The sequence below is a fragment of the Danio rerio genome, chromosome 22 (assembly GCF_052040795.2).
Source record: "Danio rerio strain M-AB ecotype USA chromosome 22, GRCz13ab, whole genome shotgun sequence".
Classification (NCBI taxonomy): domain Eukaryota; kingdom Metazoa; phylum Chordata; class Actinopteri; order Cypriniformes; family Danionidae; genus Danio; species Danio rerio.
Window position 1 is genome coordinate 11,919,685 of NC_141042.1, and position 25,316 is coordinate 11,945,000.

General features: G+C 36.8%; 3 long non-coding RNA genes across 13 annotated transcripts in view; 1 reads left to right on the forward strand and 2 right to left on the reverse strand.

Annotated features, from left to right (window-relative positions):
• Positions 1 to 25,316, forward strand: part of LOC147831513 (uncharacterized) — a 267,831-nt gene that overhangs the window by 150,787 nt on the left and 91,728 nt on the right. For 7 of the 10 annotated variants that reach the window (XR_015521742.1, XR_015521737.1, XR_015521745.1 and 4 more), the window contains one exon: positions 5,189 to 5,298. This is a non-coding gene — a long non-coding RNA (uncharacterized LOC147831513). Of the gene's footprint in view, positions 1 to 5,188; positions 6,441 to 25,316 lie in introns of those variants that run through there. The other 3 variants (XR_015521740.1, XR_015521743.1, XR_015521744.1) reach the window with 2 other exon arrangements.
• On the reverse strand, positions 1,546 to 5,052 carry LOC147838453 (uncharacterized). Of its 2 annotated transcripts, none has more exons than XR_015521733.1 (5): positions 3,533 to 3,686; positions 3,065 to 3,116; positions 2,067 to 2,169; positions 1,873 to 1,980; positions 1,546 to 1,683 (listed from the first exon to the last, which is right to left on the reverse strand). It is a non-coding gene; the product is annotated as an uncharacterized LOC147838453 (long non-coding RNA). The 2 variants fall into 2 exon arrangements; XR_015521732.1 differs by lacking the exons at positions 1,546 to 1,683; positions 1,873 to 1,980 and adding exons at positions 4,416 to 4,475; positions 4,841 to 5,052 and having other exon boundaries at positions 2,067 to 2,251; positions 3,533 to 3,684.
• Positions 17,856 to 23,095, reverse strand: LOC147831514 (uncharacterized). Its single transcript, XR_015521751.1, has 3 exons — positions 22,813 to 23,095; positions 19,678 to 20,930; positions 17,856 to 19,352 (listed from the first exon to the last, which is right to left on the reverse strand). It is a non-coding gene; the product is annotated as an uncharacterized LOC147831514 (long non-coding RNA).

Below are 25,316 nucleotides of genomic sequence, written 5' to 3' on the forward strand. Positions count from 1 at the left end.
TGATTATTTTTACTTTCTAAATCTTCAACTGTTTGTGTAACAGTATGATTTGATGACAATGGATGAACTTGTGTTTAATAATGATTCCACATAATGTCTTTGTCCTGCATGTGGGTTAATTTGTTAATTATTTTCTTTATGATCAAATGATTGTAAGATTTGCTGCATTGTAAGAATCATGAAAATATTGAGAAATGAGGTAACAATGATGAAAAGATATCCTTTCAAATGCTGCGAATAGTTCAAACCTCCAAATGATTAAAAATACATAGCCATTAACCAACAAAATAAAAATGCAAACATTTAAATTATCTAAACTAGAAGTAAAATTGTTCTGTGCTGTATTTATAAGTTACTGTGTAGTTCTATGTCTACCAAAAATACATATTTCAATACATATTTTATTTTCATTCATTCATTTTCTTTTTGGCTTAGTACCTTTATTAACCAGGGGTCGCCACAGTGCTATGAACCGCCAACTTTTCCAGCATGTTTTTATGCAGCAGATGCTCTTCCAGCCGCAACCCATCTCTTGGAAAATATTTTATTTTTATCTTGCATTCAATAAAACATTATACAAAGTTAATTTTTATTTTCAGAATAACAACAGTGGCACTGTTATCTCACAACAAGTGCAGCAGTTTTTTGTTAGACATTCTAACAAATTAATACAAATGTTTCAAAGGACAAAAATAAAAGGAGATTAATTTTTTTTTTTTTTAGAAAAATCCATGAGGACCAAATGGATCCATCAGATCTTTGATGTAAATCATAGGTTAATTTTTCCAGAGGTAGAAGTGTGGTTGCCTGACTCAGCCACATATTGACTGGAGGTATCTGAGCAGTTGACCATAATAATGTACATTTTTTGCCCAAGTATATGCAAAAATTAAATTTATCATAAAAATGTATCATAAAATTAATATTTTAAAAGCTCTTAATGTCACTTAATGTAATAATTTCATTTTAATATAGAGTTCCTTAAATCGTTATATGTTGTAAGCAGTTAGGCATACAATAATGCTCTTAATTTACAACACTGATTGATTTTAGAGGAATGCTTACATACTGTACATATCTATGTATTAAAAAAAAAAGACAATTTGGTTATAGATGATGACAATTTTATTTAAGTTTTTTACAGATTTTATTACATGCTTTAGATTCAGGGTTAGGGTCGTCCTCTTCTGGATTACAGTAAAAGAAAATCCACAGTCAATGTCATACTCATCAGCTGGAGCTTTATTTAAAAAAAATCTATGTTCTCTGCTCCAGCCAAAACTTGCAGGTACCTTGCAGGTCTCTAGATTGCACCATCGTATTGTTGTTTATTTCTCAGTTATTTTGTTGTTTTTTGAGAATGATGATCCATAGACCTTTTAACCCCTCTTCGTTTAGGCCACATGTCGAATCTTAAAAGAAGAACACAACAACATAAAAATATATTAATATCCTTTGGACTGGGTAACCTTATGCTTATGTCTGTGCCAAAAAATACAAATACATACCAGTACTTTTCAGTAGCAAACAAGCAAGAAAGTTCTTTGAAAGAACCAGGATGAGTTGAAAGGTATTTATAGTGGTTGACCATCTCTGCCACAAGAATCCACTGCTTCTCCTGAAGAATCCTGACTAGCAGGATGATGTTGAACACCCTCCTCTTTGTTGCTGGGTCAGCAGAGTCTGAAATATATTTATGAAAAGAAAGTTGTATAACAAGGATTATACGTCAACTTTTAAAGAATCATATGACAAAGACATCCATATCACTTCTTCTTTTTGTTGTCTTTGCTTCTGCTACTGAAAAAAAATGACAGTAATAGTAACACAATTTTTCATGACTACATGTAATATTAATAAGAATTTCCTCACCCTCTGCCCACTCCTCTACGTCACAGACCAAAGTCTTCCAATTGGTTTCCAGTCACTGCCAGTTTCATGGATTCTGTTTTGCAACTTGCTTTGCAGAGCTGTTGCGGTCTACAATGATAAGCAATCAAAAAAATCACAATACTATTTAAATAGGTTACTGAACAACTAAAACAAATTCAACTGGATATTGTTACCTTCTGATATCAACAGGTCAGCGAGATGGCCAAATTGTTGAATATCTGCTAATTCCAGCACATGACCATGAGAGTTACAGTAGCATGTCTGGTCACTGCAATCCTATAGAAGAAATATTGCACTGTTCAACCTCCTTCCCAAAAGTAAAACCAGGCATATCCTGGTATGCCTCACTCCATTTCACCTGGTTAACATATACAAACAAACAAACAAACAAACAATTAAATAAATAAGTAAACCAATAAGTTTAGGCATTTACTTGTAGATCAGTTTAAGACAATCACATAGTTCATCTATCTCAGATATAAACTCATGTGATTAGGCATGAAACACACTAAAATCATGGGCTTAAAGATGGTGCTGAAACTTTGGACAGCTTTTTGCAACTCTTTGGAGGTAGTGTCATTAGTTGATGTAGTCCACAAATCTTCCTGTCAATTCTTAATCCTTAGCTGTAAATAAACCTTCAAAAATGCCAGTGTTTGAAAAAGGAATGAAACAGTACAGAACAAGTGCATAACAGTTTATATCTTTTAATCTAATTTTCTTAGGTGAACATCACAGAGCTGTTTTCTTGTTAATTTAGTTTCAACACATACAGTTTAAAGTACCTCGTGCATTCTTGAAATGGTTATGCTTATGGTTCATATCTACTTAAATTGGCAGTATATCTAGTGTGGAAGCAGAACAGATGAAGGGCTCTTCCTTGCAAATACTATCCACCTTGTATTGCACAGACTCCCACTCAAGAATATCTCAGAAAAATGTCTGCTGAGATCTTAGCAGTCCATTAAAAATAATTATACCAACATCTTTTCCACCAATGGAAAGAATATAAAAATATTTTAGGATATATTAAAATGTGCATGACCAAATCTGAGATAAAAAAGGCCATCAGTATGCCTTAGTTTAAATAAAACCAAAATTTTACTCTAGCCCACTGTCACCTAGGTCTACAGATAGAGGGACTAATGGAAACAATGAAGTACACACTGACAGTCACTGGAGCAAGGCCCTCTCACAGTTGGGAAGATTGGAGTTCCTATGAGCTGTACCAGATAAAAACAACAAAAAAAAAGTACATTTATAACATTTCTAACTTATCCTAAGACTAGTAGACAAGCAGCATAAGCAGTTCTAATTTCCTAAACCCCAATGTGGGCAGTTGATGGCCTATAAGGTGTCATAAAATCAGACAAAACAAAATACTTTCTGAAAAAGAAAAAAATGGTTGGCCACTATCAACACCCAGAACAATTAGTTTTAAACAGTTAGGCCACAATATTTTGTGAGCTTATGCTGTAGTTTTTTAATGTTTGTCATAAACAATAGTAATAGTAAAACTAATGCGTTTCTTTCTGTTATTACCATAGTAGTGAAAGAATAAATGCATTTTATCTCATACAATCACATATGCCTAAACAATGTAGATATTTAATATACATGGAATAAAAACTTCACTAACCCTTGACTGATTCCAGAGTGGTCTTGGCCTTCCTTACATGGTGGTGCTTTCTGCAGATCACCAAGTTGTCATCAAAACTTGAGCTTATAATTGAGATCTTGATGATAAATCTGAGTATTGAGGAATCACTCATGGTGATAGGCAGAAACAGGCTGAAAGACACAAGAATTAATCAAACAAATATAAATGTGTTAACAGAGATAGAGAGACAAGTGCAATTTAACATATAGACATGGGTAAAGTGATTTTACTTTTTGCTTATTAGAAAACAAAATTGGATTTTTAAAGAAATCTAAAGAACCTGAAAAGAGCAAAGAAAAAATATTCATATCTGAACAGTAAACACCTTATAATGTACACCTGTATATATATATATATATATATATATATATATATATATATATATATATATATATATATATATATATATATATATATATATATATATGTGTGTGTGTGTGTGTGTGGTAGATTAAGCTATTTTTTTGTTTAGTTTTGTGTTGTACAATGAATAAAATGTGCTCAGACGGGCAAAATTTCTGCCTTTTTCCTTTAAAGGGATGGAAAATAATTGTTTTTACAATAAACCTTTGGAAACACTTGATGTTCTTTAATATTGAAACAATTACGAATACATTTGTATTATTAGAGTTGCATATTGCATATTATATATAGATTTTGCACGATTTCTATTGTGGAAAACAACAATCTGGTTACACTGTTCCTTATCTTAAAATGTATATATTGTTCCAATGCATGACCAACGTTATATGTGAGAAAAATATGTTTTTAATAAATAAACTTGATGTAATTAGATAACGTCGCTAGTTTACAGTACATGCTTTATCAACAAATCGTCTTTATTTGTTTACTTTTTACTTACCTTGTGGAAAACCGCAGTGAACCTTGGGATCGCAATGAACCTTGGGATAGCGAGCATAGACTGTAAAAAATAGATCGCCACATACAATGACCCCAACTTTAATAAATAATTTAAAATGAAAAATATCAGCCGAAAACATTTTTAAACTTAGTACTTGAAATTTAATATTTTTTTAAAGTAAAAAAATTATAAATAATATGAATGAATCAAAGTTTTATTAGGCATAGTTACCCTAAACTGGACAACCGAATATATTTTCACTCATTAAATATAAAGTAAATGATAAAATATTTATAAACACCAACTAATCTCCAATAAAAATATATTATGCAGCATTAACGTAATATTTAATGTTGACAGTTGAACTCATCTGAGAACTCACCGCTGATGCAGTTTGACCAATAGCAGAGCGGCGTTAAACTCACCGTGAAGGGATGTCACGTGGGCCGAAGTTTATTCATACAGTAGTTTCGACCCCGTTTACAGACGCTTTTCATGAACAAAATAAAAATTACATATTTTTAAAATAAGAAAACTGTGATAATAGGCGTAAATCAGGTTTTAAAAATTGCGTTGACATCTATTGGTAATTATACGAGCCTCCAGCGTCTCCATATGACGCCTCAGGCTCAGGCACAGATTCTATAGGGAATCCCTGCACGTCTAAATATGACGCTAAAGGGGTACCCTGTGCGTCAATAACTGACGCCGAGGGTTCCTGACCAAGCGTCAGTATGTGACGAGTTGGGAGTGAGAATGTGTTGTGTCGGCAGTTGAGAGAGGAGAGAGAGATGAGAGGAAGCAATGAGACGGAAGAAAGAACGGCAGAATGAAAATTTGAAGACTCGAGCTTTTCTCTTGCTCAAATCTGATTGGCAGATTGGTAAGTCTGTTTATTAGTCACTTATGAGCCTTTCTGAAGGTTATGTCATTATGCCGGTGGGTGACGTCAAGTGAGTGAATAAATGATTTTTTTTTTATTCAATTCATTCAGTAGCACTGATTTATTCAGAACTGAACAAGTGAGCCATTATGAGTGAGTTGTTGAACTATTCACTCAATCATTTTATTAAAACAGATTCATTAAGAAACGGGTGAAGTAATTGAATTATTCACTCAATTTGTTTATAGGTACTGATTCTTTTATAACTGAACAATTGGATCTTTATGAGTGAGTCATTGAACTGTTCACTCAATAAATTAATTAACAAATTAATTAAGAAACAAAATAAGTAATTGAATTATTCACTCAATTTGACGAGTGAGACAAATGAGTTTTCACGAGTGATTCATTCCCCTTTTTATTCAACCAATTTTTTTAAACACATGAGAATGAGTCATTGAATCAATCGTTCAACTGATTTATTCAAACACACTTATTCAGGAATTGAAAAAAAAGAAAATAAAATCTTAATTAGTGAGTCATTGAATGATTCATCACCTCTGATTTATTCACAAATGAACTAGTGAGTCTTTATGAGTGAATCATTAAACTTTTCACTTAAAGCATTAAAATAGATTTATTAAGAAACGAACAACGTAATTGAATTATTTACTCAATTTGTTCAAATGTACTTATTCTTTCTGTAACTGAATGAGTGATTCTTTGTGAGTGATTTATTCCTTCTTTCATTTAACCAATTTGTTTAAACAAATGAATGAATCATTGAATCAATTATTCAACTGATTCATTTTTAACACACTTATTGATTCAGCAATTGAAAAAAAGAATCTTAACGAGTGAGTCATTGAATAATTCATGACCACTGATTATTTACAACTTATTAAGTCTTTATGAGTGGGTCATTGAACTATTCACTCAACCATTTTATTAAACCTGATTCATTAAGAAACAAATGAAGTAATTGAATTGTTCACTCAATTTGTTCAAATATACTGACTCTTTCTGAAACAGAACAAGTGAGTCTTCGTGAGTGATTATTTATTTTTTTTATTTAACCAATTTTTTTGCGTCATTAAATCAACCATTCAAATGATTCATTTAAACATACTTATTGATTCAGCAATAGAAAAAAAAGAATCTTAACGAGTGAGTCATTAAACAATTTGTTACCATTTATTTATTTATTTACTGAACTGAACTGAACAAGCGAGTCTTTGAGTGAATCGTTGAACTGTTCTCTCAATAATTTCATTGAAACAGATTCATTAAGATATTAATAAAGTAAGTAATTGAATTATTCAATCAATTTGTAAAATTTTACTGATATTTTCTGAAACTGAACGAGTGAGTCTTTGTGAGTGAATTTTTCCTTTTTTCATTTAGGCTGTAGTTAATTACCACTGATTTATTCACAACTGAACAAGTAAATCTTTGAGTGATATAAAGAAACTGTTTACTCAATTATTATTAAACAGATTAAGTAAGAAATGAACCAAGTAATTGAATTATTCACTTAATTATTTTTCAAACGTACTGATTCTTTCAGAAACAGAAAAAAGTGAGTCTCTAAAAGTGATTCACTGTGCTGTTCATTTAACCAATTTGTTTAAACGCACAAGAATGAGTCTTTGAACCAATCATTCTACCAGTTCTTTCAGACACACTTGTTGATTCAGAAATTGAAAAGCAAAGCTGTGACCATTAAATGTATGAAGTGTATTTATTGGTTGAGTAGACCAACTGCTCCCTAGCGGCATTGCATTGTGATGATTCAGTTATATTGTAAATGCATAAGCGCAGTTACACATGCAATTTAATCTGAAAAGTGTATCACGCATATCGAGATTTTTTAAATACAAATTAATCGTTTGATTAAGTTTGACCCCAGCTTCTTGCCGTTGTTGCATTCATAATCATTGTGTAATGGATAATATGATAGTATATGATGAATCAATTAAGCCAACATGGTGTAAACTTACTGTAGTGATGAACTGTCCTTCCACTGAAGCACAAGTGGAGTGGCCTAATCAAAGTCCTGACCTGAATCCAATTGAGATGTTGTGGGATAATCTTAAAAAAGCTTGACCATCGTCAGGTCAAACATATTTTTTGCAGATGTTAGCAAAGATGTCAGTGGCGAGACAGAGTCAAGCAGACGTGCTCGTCAAATAAAATCACGGCTGCAAAACAAACTCATTCCTTCACTAAATGGATATCCACAACTGCAGACGCATCAACATTGTTTAGCCAAACTATTGATACAAGAGAACTGTACAACACTTTAAGCGAAAAAAAAAAGTGAGTCGGTTTTTAGAAAGCACTTACATTGCACTTACTGGAGACCACTGGACATCAGTAAGTGACCAAAACTACCTCTGTGTAACAGCGCAGCTAATGGACCCTTTTCAGAAGATGGTGACAACACATTTAACGATCTCCAGCTTCTTAAATCCTTAAAAGTTTTTAATATATTTTTTTAATGTTATACTTTGTATTTAGGGATGTAACGATTCACCGTGCGCCAGTTGAAAATCGAATCAAATCGGTAGAAATGTTCAATGAATCGCAATTCTTGTTTTGATCTGAGGAGGCGCTGTGTTTATCATAATTATGTTTAACTGCTGTCTCTAACCTACTATATAATTAGCAGGCCCATAGTCAGCCTGGTGAAAGGGGTGGTTCTTTTTTTGTTCTCAAAAAGTGGACCTTATTTTATTTATTTAATTATGATGTTTAAATACTGCAGTTTAATGGCACTGTTTTTTGCTGCATTAGCTTGTCGGATGGTCATCATAACCACACTTTTTGATGTACCAAAAACATTTCCTAAAGATTTACATCATATATCATTAGAAAAAAAAGAATCTGTTAAAGTTTTAATTAAAAAACTGTAGACTATTGACATTTATTAGGCTAATTACAAACTGGTCAGCATATTCAACTTTCTTCAGTCAGAATTTGGGATGCCAAATTCAGGCACGGCGTGACTTCAGATCGCAAGTCACGGCGTGCTAAATTTGCTGTCCCAAATTCTGTACCAAGAGCCAATACAGGATTCTGCTTGGTCTTAAAGCCTTTGTTGATGGGTTATTTTCACAAATTGTTATGGCATAGCAGTCAAAATAGGACAAATAAGCTCATGTATGGTACAAATTCTGGACCTTTGTCAGTCTTTCGAACCACCCGAACCCCCCTGGCTACGGGCCTGAATTAGTAATTTTATAATAACATGAGCTCTCCTGTAAAAGGAGAAGACAAAACCATGACATCAAAGCAAATAAAACCTCATTTTCTCCACCGCAAACACTTATTACTCAGACAGAATTTATTCAAATAATATCTAGATCTATAGTTGAGGACATACTGCTGCTGCCTCTTACATTGTCCTACAACAACATTAAAATAGTTTAGATTAGTGTACAATGTTTTATATTTATTTCACAGTCATTTGACCAAATTAGATTTTTTTTAAAGTAACACAATAGTTAATTTCCCTGGTGATTAGTAGCATTTGTGAGAAGTAACTAGTAACTATAATTGATTACTTTATTAAAGAAACGTGCCCAACACTGATAATTACTTTTTAAAGTCGCCATGAAAACAAAATGTACTCTTCTTATTTTTATATGTATAAAGTACCTCTTGTTATAAACGATGAATCAGTGCACTTCATTATTTTGTAAACATTCATTTGCCCTGATAAACTTTAATCAAATACCATAACCTTCCCTCCCCCTCGAAATGACTTTCTGGTCACATGGAAAGCCTTTAGGCCAAGGCTATCAGTGTGTGTCTTGTTTCTGCTCTGAATTTGTCCATTCGTCAATCTTCCTTCGTTTTGTTATCAACACCAGTCTTTCAACAGTATAAACTAGAGCTGCACAATTAATCGAAATCTCGATTTCCCCAAGACGATCTTAATCCAGCATTTCTACGATTCTGCCAATCATATTTTCAAGTTCAGGAGAAAGCAAAGGCGGCTGCACGAGTCTTTTCATTGTTTCACATACATTGCTCAGGAACATGGTCACCTCCAAATGATGTTAAAAGAGTAACATACTGACTACATATTTTTAAGGTATAATTCACCTAAAAATGTCATTTTCTCTTCATATAATGCTGTATTCGTGGCCGGGAAATCACACGTGATGTGAGCTGCTGACCGTGAGCTGTTACCACAGAGAGGACAGGCACGCGCTCTATTTTATGATAGACGAGCGCTCAACTTTAGTGAACTGTACCTGCATAGGCTGTGAGTAACAGGTAATAAAGTTGTAAATAATATTGAGTTTGTGGCACAGAGTGATCGTTTGAGAGTATGAACAGCACACGGCAGTGAAAGTGAAACCGAAAGCGTGCACATCATTTAAATAATCATATTGCATTAGAGTTATGATTGCGACAAGCATTTGATATGTTTTTTCTTTCATAGCGAACACACAGTTGTGCATGAAAATAAATGTTTACGGTGTCAGTATAACTACTCTAGCCTATATAATGATGATTTTACCAGTGAATTAAATGGTCTTATAATGTTCCCAATGACAGATTGCAATTATATATCTTAAACATGATTCAAAATCAGAATTATTATAAGTAGAATAAAATTATTTATAGAAACCAGTAGACCTTCACATAATATTATTATTATTGTTGTTTTACCATATGTTTGAGAAAAAAACAATAATAATTGCTGAATCACATTAACCTTGATTTTACATCTACAGAATTGTGAGAAAATCGTGATCTTTATTTTAAGAAAAAAAAAAAAAAAAATTGCGATTCTCATTTTAGCCAGAATCGTGCAACTCTAGTATAAACTATTCCCAAAGAATGAAATCATGCACCAACCTAGGTTTTTTTTTTTTTTTTTTTTTTCCCCATTTCAGGACGTTTCAAGTGGATGTACGTCACAATATCGGAAATAGGCAACTTTAAATAGTCCCTTTTTACAAGACTGTGGTCACACTTTACAATAAGGTTTATTAGTTAATGGTTATTAATGCATTTACTAACATGAACAAACAATGAACAATACATTTACTACTGTATTTGTTCATATTAGTTAACGTTAGTTAATGAAAATACAGTTGTTCATTGTTAGTTCATGTTAACTCATGGTGCATTAACTAATGTTAACAAGCATGGACTTGGATGTTATAATGCATTTGTAAATGTTCAATTATAATTAATAAATGCTGTACAAGTGTTGTTTATGATTAGTTCATGTTAGTAAATGCATTAACTAATTAACCTTTTTGTAATGTGTTACCAGGGCTGTTATATTGCGTTTAACAGTCATCAGCATCTTAAATGCTTGAAAGTTTAAATATTTATATATTTTTAAAAAACAGATGAAAATTTACATGTATTTATGAATGTATTATATCATCTTTGCATCAAATTACAAAAAACGAGTTACAGCATGTGCAAGGCGTTTTAAATGCAGCCCATGTACGGGTGGGACAGTGACTTTGAAGTTGTTCTCTCTTCTGGCTGCCGTTATCAGACTTACACAAATTTGTCCTTTACTAAAAGCCCTAATAACACCATCGTGGAGGTTTTCTTTTATAATTTCAGCAAATAAGATTGTAAAATATTATTTTTTGTACTCTCCCATTCATCACATTCATATTCAAGGCAAGTATATTTATATAGCACATTTCATACATGGTGGCAACTCAAAGTGCTTTACATGAACAGAAATTCAAGAGACAAGTATAAGAAAAATTATATAAAAACAGATTAAAATCTGTTAAAACAGGTTATAAAAGAATGAAAAAGAAAAAGTCACAATAGTGAGATATGCTGAATGTAACACAGTGCTCATTCAGTAAAGGCACAGCTAAACAGAGTGGTTTTAGTCTTGATTTGAACCTGCATTAAAACAAAAACCAACCTCCACGAATGTTGGAGCACATCTGATCATTTCTGGATTCCAGCAGCAGGGGGCGTAGTTGCTGAAAGCCGATTCACCCTGCTTTGACTGAACTCTTGGAATTTCTAGTTTATTTGATCCTAAATATCTGACTGATCTATTGTGATCTATTAGGTTCATATTCAGTGAGCATATTTGTATTGTATTGAGGTGCTAGACCATTTAGAGATCAGTAGTAATCCTTTAAACTCTATTCTGAATGTAACTGGGAGCCAGTGTAAAGACCTGAGGACAGATGTGATGTGCTCTGATTTTCTGGTTCTGGTCAGAATCCTGGCAGCAGCATTGCAAGCTGCAATTGTCTGACTGTCTTTTAGGGAAGGGCGGTGAGGAGTCCATTACAGTAATCCACCCTGCTGCTGATAAAAGCATGAACAAGTCCTCATTGGAAGCATCTAATACTTGCAATGTTTTTATTTAAATATGACGACTTCCACTACTTAGAAACCCAGACATAGTCTACTATTTAGCTCGTTTTCAATGTGTAGCAGATTTGAGTTGGCTTTTTTATTAAATGTTGTTGTTTTGTGGCCTATTTTCAATGTAATGTGGGCCAACTGGGCCACCAAAGTCTCCATAGATTTCTTATTTTACTTTTGAAGCCAAATATTTATACACTCTTAGCATCACAGTTTGCATTTTTAATACTAAGAACACCATCAGGGCTGAAAATAAAAGCGCTCAGCTGTACTAGGAGTCTGTGAGGGAGCAGAACACGTCTGTACCTGTCCGCCGTTAACAGCCCGCTGCTGCTGTTCTCCACTATCAGCGGCTGTTTTCGCATTCAGCAGACCCGTGTTCTGCAGCTTGCGGTGGGAAACGTGCCAGGGAGGGAAAAAAAGATTCTCAGTACGACCACTAACGGAGGATGACAACAACGTTCCCCCTCCGCATTTCATGGCTCATTCGCGGACCGCTCTCATCTTTTCCTCTGCGTTACGTCAGCCTTGTTCTGCTATGTCTGATTTTGTGTGTGTGTGTGTGTGAGAGTGTGTGTGACTCTGTAGAGGTGCAGCGGGCACTGGGAGGGCATCAAAGGCTGTCAGAGCGAATCAAAGACCCTGCCAACCTTGGCAGGCCGGGCACACACGCACACATTCTCTTTCACTTTCTGCCAAGTCTTTTTTTTTTTTAGTCCCGTTTTTGGCCACGTCCGTCCTCTCGTTTGCGTGTGTGTTTTCCGCCGTTGATCATTACAAATGGCAGAGGTCAGTCGGCTGGCAGATGTCCCCGCTGCATGGGCCGCCCTTTCAATCTCTATCCATCTCGTTCTCTTTTCTTTTTTTCTCTCCATCTAGTTATCTGGTGATCCGTCTTCTCCATGGCTGTAATTAAACGTTTTGAGATTCGCTGAGAAGTCACCGAGAGCCTGAAAGGATTAGGTGGAGTCTCTGGTGTTGGACTTTAAGTTTTTTTGGGGGGGTTTTATTGCGGTTTTGTAGGCATGTGATGGGTGTTGTGTACAGGGATGTTGTAGTTTTATTTTTGGATTTTGTGTTACGTTTTCATGACTGGGTTTTAAAATGTTAAATATTTTATATCTTTTATAAATAGATTTCTTTTCATATTTATCATTTTAGTTTACTTTTCCTTAGTGTTTCCTTAGCAAAGGTTTGTTTTTTATTTGACTTTTTAAAAGGATTTATATATAGTTTTACTTTTTTAAATATTTCCTAAATGAAGTTTAACAGAGCAAGGAAATTTTCAGAGTATGTCTGATAATATTTTCTCTTTTGGAGAAAGTCTTATTTGTTTTATTTTGGCTAGAATAAAAGCAGTTTTTAATTTTTTAAACACCATTTTAAAGATGAAATTATTAGCCCCATTAAGCTATATTTTTTCTATAGTCTACCGAACAAACCATCGTTATACAATATCTTGCCTAATTACCCTAACCTGCCTAGTTAACCTAATTAACCTAGTTAAGCCTTTAAATGTCACTTTAAGCTTTATAGAAGTGTCTTGAAAAACATCTACAACATTATTTACTGACATCATGGCAAAAATTTAATATAAATTATTAGAAATGAGTTATTAAAACTATTATGTTTAGAAATGTGTGAAAAAAATCTGCTCTCCGTTAAACAGAAATTAGGGAAAAAATAAACAGGGTAAATAAACAGTATAATTTAGGGGGCTGATAGTTCTGACTTTACCTGTATATATAGTTTTATTTTATTTTTTTTCTACTAGTATTGTTTTTAGTTTATAAAACTATTATTTTATTATGATTTAAGTTTTTTTAAAAGTTAATCCAATGCCTGATCTGATCTCGTCAGCAGAAGTTGTAGCAGAGTGTCCTAACTTTTTCACATGACTGTATATGTATCAATAACACATAAGCAAATGTCATGGATTGAAAAAATATGACCAAAAGTCGCTCAACATTTCCATCAGTTTCCATTTGAGTCGTGACGCTGCCTTAGAAGCAAGTGAAAATGACTATGCAGAAAACACTGCACAGGTGACAACAAAGTGGCACGTCTCGCAGGAGTGCTGAGAAAATGTGTAATTTCCTGTGATGATAATCTAGAGCTTGTTGTCTGTTTCGCTTTCGCCTTTTTTCACTTCTCCGATTTCATGCATAAGAAAATGACTTCACTTAAGTAGCATCAGAAACCTGAGAACTGAGACACCAATGAAGCTTTTAGACTCTGATTCACCGCAAACTACTGACGCTCTCGGTCGTGAAGTATCGTAAGCTTTCCCTTCTGCATTAGATCAGTGTGCTTGAGTGAATGCCAGCTTATCAGTGCCAGCCTGCCAATGCAACAGTCAGCCATCAGTGCCCTGCAGTCCAGCCAATGCAAATGTCAGGCTTTTTTAGTGTAGCACAGAGAGAAAATATACTTTATCTTGCACATTTTATATTAGTGGCTTTTGAAAATGGCGGTTTTTCACAGTCGGTGTTGGCATTTGGCTAATTTGATTAGATTCTGTCAAACAACATGTTAAACAGTTGGCATTTCTGTGTCGAGTTTGCGTGTTCTTCCCGTGTTGGTGTGGGTTTCCTCCGAGTGCTGCAGTTTCCCCCAGAGTTCAAAAACATGCGTTATAGGTGAATTGTATAAACTAAATTGTCCATAGTGGATGAGTGTGTGTGATTGAGAGTGTGTATGGGTGTTTCCCAATACTGAGTTGCAGCTGGAAGGGCATCCACAGCGTAAAAACATACTGGAATTATTGGTGGTTCAATACGCTGTGGTGACCTTTGAAATGGAGACTAAGCTGAGGGAAAATGAATGAACAAAAGTGGACAATGCTACTTAAAGGCTCTAAATGGGGTCTAAAAGGCTTTTAATTTGTCCACTTTCAATCACTTTTAGGCGCTATTAAAATGTACTAGTTTTTTCATGGTTATGCCTGCCCTTCACACTACTCCAGCATCTTTGACCTCCAAAGAGCATTTTGAAAACACTGAAGACATCTTTTTAATTTGGAAATGCTGGTGGCTTCAGACAGATTGAATGCAAACCTTTGGTAATGGAAACCTGGCTGTCTGGACCGTTACTTACTGTTTTTAAGTTCGTCAAGCCACTCTAGTGACAATTTAGTTTTGATAATAGAAAAAAATGGCTGTCTGGATTGTAGGGATGCAACAATACAGCTAGCCCACGGTTCAATACATACCTTAGTTTTTTAACATGGTTTTCGGTTCGGTTTGGTTCTCATGGCTTGACTCGTGTGTTTTTTTTTTTTAATTCTATAGGCAATAGGAACAGTAAGAGGTTAAGGAGAAAAAATAAAAACGATTTATTGCAATACTCATTTTGTTTTACTTAAAAGCCAAGAAAAGTACACTACTTCCTAGTGTATTGTATAAAAAAATTAATGCTGAAATCTCACAGCTGCTGCTAGCCCATGTACAAACTGGGGAACACATAAAATCCTACACTTTGAAAATAAACATACATGTGAAATTCATTCATTCATTTTCTTGTCGGCTTAGTCCCTTTATTAATCCGGGGTCGCCACAGCGGAATGAACCGCCAGCAAGTTTTTACGCAGCGGATGCCCTTCCAGCCGCAACCCATCTCTGGGAAAACATGTCAAGTTAATAAAGATAAATTGGCCATTTCAAATAAACATATTTGTACTTAAGTAAACATAAATAAACCACCTTAATTATCTCGGTGCTGAAAAAATGCGAGACTTTAGTCTGTAACGTGGATCGAGTGCTTTTATAAAATGACAAAAGCCTGCATCTCCAATTAGCGAAAACAGCTGCAAATCTTTAGGAATAAACACCCGCACTGCCTTTGTTATTTTGATGTGTCTCTCGGAACCAGTTAGGTAGATTCAGCGAGGGATTGTTGCTATTTGGAGGACTTTGTTACCTCCTCGAAAATCGAAATTCACAAGCGCGCATTGAACTGTGGAGGTCGTACCGTACGGTTCATTATTATATTGAGAACAGTGGCATCCCTACAGGACTGTTTACCTGTTGTTTTTAAGTTTGTCAAGTCACACTCATATGACAATTTCGTTTTGATAAAAAAAAAAAAAAAAAAAACATGGCTGTCTGAACTGTTACATACTGTTTTATAGTTTGTCAAGGCCCAATCATATGACATATTCGTTTAGATAATAAAAACGTGGCTTCCTAAACTGTCGCCTACTGCTGTATAATTCATCAGGCCACTCTCATGACAATTTCCTCAAAATAAATTCTTTTTTCTATTTAGCATAAATAAATGGCTAGTTATCATGCATTTTAGGTTAGGTATATGGTTAGTTAAATGTGGATCATAGTTCTGAAATGCAGTAAAAATGCCAGTCTGGATAGTTTTTTCATTCTAAAATGCCATTTTAAAACAAAAACGCACCAGTGTAAACAGTTTTGCAGGTTTTTTTTTTTTTCAATAGTCTCTTTAAAAATATATTAACCAAGCTGAACATGTTGGTAAAGCGTAACATTTTAAAAAACCTTTTTTTTTATTGAAATTGTAAATTGTATTTAAATTTTTACATGTATAAATATATATATATATATGTATATATATAAAGAAACATAAGCTATTAAAGTTAGCTATAGAAAGTTACAAAAGAAGTTAGTTGCTTTAGAAATAAAATACGTTTCCTACAACTTTATGGTATCCCAGTTTTTCCTCATAAAATCGACTTTTTAAATATAAGAAAATAGTTCAACTAATAAAATGTTTGATGTGACAATGTCACAAAAAGTTTTTGTTTACTAAAACTAGAGTAAAATGGTTAAAAACAAGGAAAAGGTTGACAAAAAAGTATATGTATATCCAGGACTGGATTAATTTGAATAACGAAGACAAGTCGGCCCTTAATAGCCCAGTGATTAGTGCATTAACACATAGCACCGAGGGGTCACGGTGACCCGAGTTCGATTCCTTGCTCGAGGTGCTTTGCCAATCCTTCCCTTATCTCTGCTCTCCATACATTCCTGTCTGAAAATCTCCATTGTCCTATCAATAAAGGTATTTAAAAAAAAAAATAAATACAATTATTATTTATTAATTAAAATAATAATAATAAAAAATAACAAAGAAAAAATTAACAAAAGTACAAAAAGATTAGATTACATTTATTGCTTTTGTCTAAAAAAAAAAAAAAGAGAGAGAGAGATAAGGTATGCCTTTTATACAAGATAATATGGTTAGTAACATATTTTGTATGCCTATTATTAGCCAGATTTCAAGTTTTGTTTTTGGTGAAAAGTTTTCTTTCCAAACCCTGTGAATATAAGCGACCTGCTGCGACAGGTAGTTTTTGTATCTGCTGGAAATTAGTTCACTTTGGAGAACACATAAAACACACATTTCATGTGCAGGGAATCATGTGATGAACCGCAAACGAGTTTGCAGCGGCGTTAATTGAAATACTCTGCGGAGTCTTAGCCGTTCGCTGACAAATATCAGCCCGCATTTGATAAAACGAGCACGCAATTTGGCAGCTTTTCTTTTCTCATGCTACCGCCGCGCCACCCCCATTCCTCTGTCTCTCTCTTTCACATCAAAGCCGAGCCGAGTGCGATATTGAGGAATTCCATTTGCTGAGCGTCTTTAATAGGTGCGACGGCAGACACGGGTGCGGGGAGGAATCTGATAAAGAGAGAGAGGCAAGCGAGCGTGAGAGAGAATTAAAGGAAGCGTCAGATCTGGCAGAGACGAGCGAGCGAGCGAATGAAGAGAGAGAGAATCAAATGGGTCTCGCCGGCTGAAGGGCGCCGTGACTCACAAGCGCTCCGTGACTGTTTCCCAAAGCACCTCCACGCACTCATCTTACCTGCCAGTTTCCTCAGACGCTACGTTTATTAAACTGTTACGACTGTCTACCGATGATTCTGAAACAGCCTTTTCTCCAGTGAAAAATGCAGTCGGGACCAATAGTGCGTTTGGGGGCCCCTGATGAGTAAATTTTGCCATCATTTACTCACCCTTGTGTCATTCCAAATCTTTTATTCAGAACATAAATGAAATCTGAAAGATTTCTGTCTCTCTGTCAGGGGTGGTTCTAGCAGGTGGCCTGGGACCCCCGTGTCAACAACCACCCCTCTAGTTCCCTAAATTTGGAATTGAATAATGGATTAGAGGAAACTGTATTTGCAAAAATTGCAGAGCAAAGAGTCATTAGTGAGATCTTTAATGCACATCAGAGATCTTTCTTCTGAATATGCACAGTAATTAACTGCACCTTTACTCATCTGTATTGCCAGATTTTGGTGGAAAAAAATACACATTTTAATTAAATCCTTGTACTTTATATAGAAAAGATAGCTATCCACATCTGATCACTCGAATAACCTTAAGAATCAATTCATGAGCCAAGCCTAAATAACAAGCCTTAGACACTTACACTACCTGACAAAAGTCTTTTCATCTATCCGAGTTATAAAAGCAACAAATAATAACTTGACTTCTAGTTGTTTATTTGGGAAAGTGGCAGAAGGTCGATTTTTCAGATGAATCATCTGTTGAACTGCATCCCGATCATCAAATACTGCAGAAGACCTATTGGAACCCGCATGGACCCAAAATTCTCACAGAAATCAGTCAAGTTTGGTGAAGAAAAAATCATGGTTTGGGGTTACATTCAGTATGGGGCATGCAAGAGATCTGCTGAGTGGATAGCAACATTAACAGCCTGAGGTATCATCAAGACATTTGTGCTGCCCATTACGTTGCAAAACACAAGAGAGGGCCAATTTTTCAGCAGGATAGCGCTCCTTCTCATGCTTCAGCCTCCACATCAAAGTTCATGAAATCAAAGAAAGTCAAGGTGCTCCAGGATTGGCCAGCCCAGTCACCAAATATGAACATTATTGAGCATGTCTGGGGTCAGATGAAGGAGGAGGCATTAAAGATGAACCCAACAAATCTTGATGAACTCTGGGAGTCCTGCATGAACACATTTTTGTCATTCCGGATGACTTTAAGCAAAGTCAGACCTTACTGTCCTAAGTAAATAATTCAAAATCAAGGCATGATAATATTTTATTTTGGTAAAATAAGTGAAATCTAGTGATCTTTACCTTTCATATAAGCCACTTCTGACACAATTGATCAACTAGAAGTCAAATTATTATTTGTTGTTCCTAAAACTTGGATAAGCAACACGATTTTTGTCAGGTGGTGTATAAATAACTATGAACCAAATTTTGTCTGTGGAATTTTGCAGTTTTGGTTTTAGAGAAAAACACAACATAAGAGGAGAGCAGTCCTAAAATATGAGCCACAAAAAGACTACGCTGCACTAGTGATCAGCCTACATGTTTCACTTTCCGTCTAGCCACTAGAGTGAAGTGGCTTTCAGACTGGACACAGAAAGCACTGCTCTATGAAACCCATTCATTTCAATGGCTTTAGCCATGCAAGGGTGGTTTGTTGCTACACCAACCGAAGCTTATGTCTACCAGAGAACATCATTGCCTCAGTCAAAATTCAAAACAACTCAATATTACACTATGTGGACATTCGGCTCATGTGCATAAACTTATCTATGTATTATCTGCACATGCACATCGGGAAAGCAAAGTCCACTCAAATAATACGGCAACAGGATATTATGTTAGTATACTTGTTTCTGCTGCATGCAATAGTGCTGTCATCGCAACACTGGTAAACTGATGTTGTAGCGGCTTACCAATGCCGCTATTGTTGGTAGAGTGAGCAAGTTTTTAACGCGTAAAAGTCAGAGTCCGTAAGCAAATAGATGCAAATAAAAACATATTTATTGTCCAATCAACTTCCAATCAACAGATTACCCAATCGCTTTCCTTTATCTAAAAGCACACTTCTCTGTTACCTTCAATTACGAGATGATACAATACGGTCAAAAACTGTGTGCTTCCTACCAACACTGTCCCCTCCATGCAGTGAAGCCACAGTTATATAGTGTCGTACTGACACCTTGTGGCCAATCGCCAATATACAATGTATGGCTCCTACAGATGTCTCCGGCCGCGTTCACGGTCTGTAAAATTTCACTGTCTATAAAATATTTTATTAACTTGTTTTTTTATTAGTATGATTTAAGTCAAGTTCAATTTTAAATCGGCCTTACAAAATTATTTGATATAATTTTAATAAAATAATAAATACAATACAATACAATTTTTTTTTTCATCGGGCCCAGAATTTTCATTTTGGCGAATCTCTATTTATAAGTGAATATTGCAACACCACCAATGTTTACAAACCATGATGCATCTGTTGCCAGGGTTTTAGTTCAAATTGCACAATATAATGTTCCCTTGTGCTGTTATATCAAATTGGTCAAAATAATGGAAATCAAACACGCAAAACATCTCACCAAGTTACCACATTGTCAAATGCATTGTCAAGCCTGTACACACAATTAACAATAACATAGGGAATTTACTTCAAATGTCTTTGTCATTACTGAAACTTTTAAACTGTGTATGTTGATTAAACTATCTGGTTGTCCACTTTTTGTCCATAGTTGTTTTTTGGCTAATATAATTTTAAAGCTACATTTTATGAAGCAGTCATGACTGTGTGAAAAGTCAGCAGCTTTTAGACAAGCAACTGTAATTTTCTTCACACCAATGAAATCTGTTAAATGTTTTAGAATGTCAAATGATCAATAATAATCACAATTGATGTTATTTTTTTCTTAATATACTTTTAAATGCATTATTGTTGTCTAAAATGCTACTTCTCTCCATTGAAAGTCTCTTTGCCCATGCCTCAGATGAACCTATGCTCTAAGCTAAGCAATCCATGCTAATCCCTAACCCCTTCAGTTCAGCGTAGGGATGTCATGGACTGATTCCAGATCGGTTGCAACCAGTTGTGGGAAGGACAAACTGCAGGTCAATATGGAAATATTTGAGGGTTCAGGGGAATAAACTTGAACCATTGCAAGTCCCACAGTTGTCCTCGGAGAGTTTATTCCCTTAAGCTCAGTGTGGAAAATGCGCTGTGTTTTTCAGCGCATGGATCCACACACAGTTTAATCCTGCACAGTGGGGATCGCCGTCTGGAGATTGTGCCGCATCCAAGACTGAGTCGCCGCTTGCTGACCTCCTCACACATGCTCCTCCTGTTATGGCCTATATGTCCGTGCAGGCGGTGTGTGTGTGTGTGTGTGTGTGTGTGCACGCTGCGTACTGCTTTCATCCCTAGCTGAAGGGTACTTACAGGCCAAATTTCCAAATGCGTAAGAGTCAACCCTCCCACTGGAGAGAGAGAGAGAAAGAGAGAGAGACAGAATGAATTCTTACACAGCTCTGGGAATTGGGTCTCGGCAGCTGGGGCTATTAATATATTTCTGCAGCCCAGAGAGAGAAAGACAGTGAGATGGACAGACAGGGAGAGAGAGAGACAGAGAGAGAAAGAGAGATGCAGCGATAGGTAAAAGAAGAGAGAGAAATGGACAATAGTAGCATATGGTAGGTGTAAATGAAAAGACAGACAGGTAGGATATACAGAAAGAGAGCAATATAGACATGTACAGAGAGTCAGACTGAGAAACCAAACAGATCGAAAGATAGATAGACAGGTATATAGTGGCAAAAAAAAGATGAGCACAGAGATGAGATGAAAGAGATCGGTAGAAATAGAGAGACAGCCAGGATTGATACTGAGAGATGGATGGATGAACAGACGGATGGATAGACAGATGGACGAATGGACAGACAGATAGATACTCTAGTTAGATAGATGGATAGATGGACGGACTGATAGATAGATAGATAGATAGATAGATAGATAGATAGATAGACAGACAGACAGACAGACAGACAGACAGACAGACAGACGGATGGACGGACGGATGGACGGACGGAGGGATTGATGGATGGACGGACGGACGGACGGACAGACAGACGGATAGATAGATAGATAGATAGATAGATAGATAGATAGATAGATAGATAGATAGATAGATAGATAGATAGATAGATAGATAGATAGATAGACAGAGGGATAGACAGACAGAGGGATGGATGGATGGATTGACGGACGGACAGATGGATGGATGGACGGATGGATAAACAGATGGAAAGATATGATAGATAGACAGGCAGATAAATACAGAAAGATGGAAACAGAAAGACACCATATGTGCAAACAGAGACAGAGAGGCAAACAAGAAGACCAGAAAGACAAGACAGGTAGACAGGCAGGCAGAAAAATGTTAAATGAGAGATATGCAGACAGAAATAAAGGTAAACAAAGGCACACACACATAAGAGAGACAGACGGGTCCATAGAGACAGAAAGACATATAAATGTGCTAAAAGAGAGACAGACAGGCAAAGAGAGATCAGAAAACTATATCATAGACAGAGTGAAAAAAGATGAACATAGTCAGAAAGGCAGACAAAGAGATAGACAGGCAGAGAGAGAGAGAGAGACGGGTGAGGCACTGCAGCGAAACGCTGCATGTATGTGTTTCCTGCAGGCTTATGTATCGGTCATCAATGCACAGTTAAGAATATCGATCAGGCCGTTATTGATGAACGCGTATGTTACAGAAAGTGTGACCAGCGCTGTGACCCGACACAGCTGCTTTCTCTCCTTGTGACTCCAGGTCAGCTTGATCTGACCTCACTTGTAACGATTTCAGACGCAACCGCAGAACGCGTCGCCTGCTCTCGGATGAGCTATTCAGCCCGGAGGAAGGGCATCATCAATACAATTATCATATCGCAGTTTATGACATTACAGTCGAGTCGTCGAATCGAACGCAATTGAATTAAATCACGCTGGCTCGTTACAGGTGACGACAGACAGGCCGAGTCAGTCATCACGCCTCAAGCAAGCAAGCAAGCAAGCAAGCAAGCAAGCAAGCGCGCGAGAGAGAGAGAGGGGGGATTTGGCTCTTTATCTCTCCGCTGCTCTGCGCTGCTTAACGGCCAGTAAGCAGGATTAATGGTCCTGTCTCAGCGTGAGCCAGGTACACACACACACCGCCAGCCGCCACACAATCTCAAACACACACACACACACATAGACAGAGAGCGAGCGGGGCCAGTAATCGCATGCAAACAGCACACGCTTTTCAGGCAGCGCTACGTGCGCACACACATACTCGCATTTCAAAAGCACAGGAAGCACCTGTTTCTCTCCCACAGAGCCCTGCGCACACACGCGCTGCTGCGTTCATTCCCTCACGCTCTGTCTCTTTTCTCGTCTCAGCTCTCGTCCCGCTCCTGCAGTCAGGGTTTCCCTGCTGCTCTTCAGACGCCAGTGGAGCGTGACGGCAAGACGTTCCCCGGAGAAATGCCGCAGCCGTAGACCTCTACCGCTTCGTCCCAGCGATCGTTTCTGTAAATACATGAAGCAGACTGTAGCGCTCTAGCCAAAGCTGATGCGGTACATTAGAAAGTGTCCTTTCGACAAAGTTGAGAAGGACAAACATGAAAGGCTATATTGTTGAAGAATTAGCCTCTTTTGCACAGTTTGCAAAGTATTTTGCTGATTAGCACAGGCTAAGTGGCTGTGCATTTAGCATGCACCTTTCTCCTCTGGGCATCATTTTCAAGTTTAGATGGCACAAAAGGACAAACACTCTGAGAACAACACTTCTGACAGAGTTAATGCTGATATTTCAGAGAACAGGATCAAGGAAGTTGGTGCAAGTACTAGGCCTAATTTGCAGAACAAGGCACTAGTGGATAGTGATGGGTCGTTCATGAACGATTTGTTCATTTTGAACGAATCTTCAATATGACTCGGGAAGTACGAGTCCTCTCACAGAGTGATTCGTTCATCCGCGCGTGCGCACATTTGTGCATGTAGTATCGTTAATTTCAAGTCTTCATCACATTGGCAGGAGCCAATCATATGCATTTAGAGCCGGAAAAAGAATTGATCTGCTCACCTCTCGAGTCCTCTATCGGGTCTGAGTCATTCGTTCATCACGGGCCAATCATGTGCATTTAGAGCCGGAAAACGTTTTGATCCGCTCATCTCTCGAGTCCTCTATCGGGTCTGAGTCACTCGTTCCTCACGGGCCAATCATACACGTTTAGAGCAGGAAAAAGAATTGAAGCGTTCATCTCTGGAGTCCTCTGGTTTGAGTCATTCTGTCACGCGATTAACGAACGTTCATGGCTCCTATTGGCTTAGACTGTGCATTGATTAAGATTAAATGTGACTGTCAGTGTAACGTGAATGAACCCCTGACATTTGAAGACATGAAGAGGTGAACTGAGCAAAGAGACAAAAATACCTTAGACAAAAGAGCAGGTAAACATTGAATTAATTATTTTCTCCTTCTTATATTCTATTTATGACTTATTTGTCGTGCAATCAACCTTGTGGGCTAGTTGTAGATATGTTTGGAAGCAATTTGTAACATTTTAATGATATTTTGGCAAATTGAACCAAATGAACGAAATCACTCGAAAAAAGATTCATTCATCTTGATGAACGAGACTCAAAGATCCGAGTCAGTAAAATGATCCGAACTTCCCATCACTACTAGTGGACTGCAGTGGAACTGAAGGAGGTAGCACATTACTAGCACAAAAATACCACATTCCAGTTGTGATGTAATGCAAAGAGGAGGTTCTTATGTCACCTTTTGTACCCCAATAATATTTAATTCCTTAGCGCTTTTTCAGGTAAACAAAGAGCTTTACAGATTTGGAGGAAAATCTCCTCAACCACCACCAATCTATCATTCATCTGGATAATATGACTGCAGCCATTTTTCACAAGACCCAGGGCCGGCGCGTCCATAGAGGCGACCTAGGCGGCCACCTAGGGGGGCAGAATAGAGAGGGTGGCGTCCGCGACACTACCCTCACCACCCGCGCCCTCAGTTATTTCCGTGTCTAAGGCCGCAAAACAGCCAGAGCTGCGTCCGCGACAGCTCCACCCAAACCCCCCCCCCCCCCCTTCATTTTAGGGTTGAGGGCGGCGTGACCGTCCTTTGCCTAGAGCAGCAGTTCAGCTTGCTCCGGCCCTGACCAGACCACATACCAGCTTATTGGTGGAGAGGGTGACGGAGGTCACACTGTGATATGGGGACGGTTAACAGGCCTTGATAGACAGTGGCTAGTCGCCAAATTTAACTGGACTTACATCTCTACTCTTTTCAAAGGACATTCTGGGATTTTTAACTACCACAGAGAATCAGGCCTTAGGTTTAACTTCTCATCCAAAGGATGGTGCTCACTGACATTATAGGGTCCCCATCAATACATGGTTGTTGCTAGATCAATACGGCTGTAGCCAAAAGTGAACGAGAATTCCTTATTAAATATCCCCTTTATTGTCTTTTATTAACATCAACCCCCACCTCAACCCTAAACCCAACGCTCACAGTAAGGTAAAAACAGTAGTTGTACAGATAATTATTTATGCTAAATTGCCCAATAAATTGTATTTTTTTAACACCTACCCCCAACCCTAAACCCAACCGTCACAGTAGGCTACTGTAAAAATAGTAATTATTTTTTTACAGTGTCATAAAAAATGCTGCTATGTTGATGTGCATATCACGCTTCTGGCCGACGCATATCCGATCTAGTCTTTAAATCAATATACTGGGGCATTAGGACTCAAACACAAGATAAGCACCTGCTGGATTCACTAACACCTTTTCCAATCTA